This window comes from Alnus glutinosa, chromosome 4 (genome assembly GCF_958979055.1).
Source record: "Alnus glutinosa chromosome 4, dhAlnGlut1.1, whole genome shotgun sequence".
NCBI lineage: Eukaryota > Viridiplantae > Streptophyta > Magnoliopsida > Fagales > Betulaceae > Alnus > Alnus glutinosa.
Window position 1 is genome coordinate 27,039,937 of NC_084889.1, and position 2,184 is coordinate 27,042,120.

Sequence of the window (2,184 nt, forward strand, 5' to 3'; positions counted from 1 at the left end):
AACACAAAATAAAGTTTTGGAGTCCGAATGAGCCAATATAGAAAACTTAACAAATTCCCCATTTGGCTATTCGGTGACAAAATGATTATAGGTGTGTATAAGTTACAATAATTTCCCCAAAAAACTATCGTAATCTATGAAGCCACAGGTAGATTAGAACATGCTTGAATTATATAAGTGAAACCTAAAACACTTAACAAACTCATTAGGCGCATGAGGATAAACATGGTTATCTAAACACATATACATTAATATAACCAAACACAATTCAATAACAATATCCATAACTCTCCCTTTATATCTCTTCTCCTATGTGCAAACAATCATAAATGACACCAATAAGTTCTCTCCCCTTATATATGGCATAATAACACACATGGATCACAACAAGCAACAAAATGATTCTTTAATGTCCAAATCTCTCCCCATTTTTGTTACCAAAGGACAAAGGGTCAACTCATCAACTCAATCAACAAGACAAACATGGCAAAGAAAAATCTAGAATATGAAAGCACCATAATTTACCAAACAATGTCTAGGTAAAAAGAAATAAACAAAACCAATTAATGTGTCATGCACATTCCACCATCACATCAAACAAAAACACCAATTAGATAGGGAAACAAAAAAGACAACAAGATCTCATTAGGCCACTTGATCTTGAATATCCTCGAATATCGTAGTACGAATAGTTGTCTAAACATGATCCAGATCTGTTTGCAAGATATCAATCTTCTGATGTAACTCTTCAATTCTTGATTCTTTACTTTGTAGTATCTCTGTCATGCTTGAGATTTGACCTATGAGATCACCAAAGGAAAGAAAGTTGGCTGAAGGATGTGAGCTTCCATAAACAATTGGAATTTTCCATTTACTAAATAGAGGCTCAGCCTGCATAATAGAAGCGTCACCTAGCCATCGTGTAGGAACTTCTGCAGTTTGTTCAGCTCAAATGTTTGGAATCTTGTGCTTGAGAATTCTTGAAATAATCCTCCAAATGTCAAAGACATAGAGTAATCTCGATGAGCTTCTAAAGGCCACATGAGTGCATAAGCAAAACGTACCTCTTTCCAAAATAGCCAAAATGAATTTTGCTCTATAAATAATGACCTTAATTTTCTTTTGAAATGGCCAAATATTATTCATCACGATTTTAGCCAACAATAGTTCTAGTCCAATCAAGTAGTTAATCAGAATTGAATCTGCGGATTCCATCCCACACAATTCCCATATGGATCAAACTTGCCCATCATCATTGTCTTGGATGGATAAACCTCAAGGTTATTATATGGAAATGGTTGTCAATTAGTTACTAGAATCTGAGTAAATTCACTCACTAGACTTGGAGTAATCTATAAATAAACTCATAATATAGTTGTCTCAAACCTGGGAGTGGTATCAAGATGGCGCATATTGTTGTAGAAATCACTGACAAACAATCATAGGTTCAAACAAACTCAACCACTGATTCTCATGGAAGATTTCCAAGATGAACCAAAATGGTTCAAATTATATTAGTCCTGACAAACCCACTCTCAACTAAATTGCAGTGTTTTCTATTCCACTCATAAAAATCATGGCTTTCTTTGTAAGTTCTAGGGGTGTAAGCTCGGAGCTGGTTCTCAGTTATTGGGTAATAACTGAGAACCGATTCCTGCGTCCCCGGTTATTGAATTCAGTAACCGGAACCGGAATCAGGTACCCCGGTTAACCAGTTTTTACCCGGTTACCCATGTGAAAACTGGTTATCCGAATCGGGTAATTAAGAAAAAAGAAAAGAAAAAGAAAGACCAAACAGCAACCCAGAATTCCAATTCCGTTCATTTCCTACATTTTCTCAGCAACCAAACAGCAAAAAACAAAAATTCACAACCAAATCAAAAGAAGTGGTACAGATCAAAGTGGATCTCCATGAAATCCACTGGATCAGATAGCATGGCGTAGGCGTTGTGGATCTCCATGAAATCCTGGCCGTTCAATCGCACCACGTCCGGGTGGTACATCTTGGCCTGGCTCTTGTACATTGTCTTGATCTCCATCGGTAACGCCGTCGGCTTCACCCGAAGCACCTCGTACAAGCTGGACGGCCTCCGTGTCAACACTGGAATCCTTGCATTTCCGATTGCTAAATCTTTGGGCCGTCGTAGGGATATTACGAGGAGACCTAACGGAAGAAAATTGTGT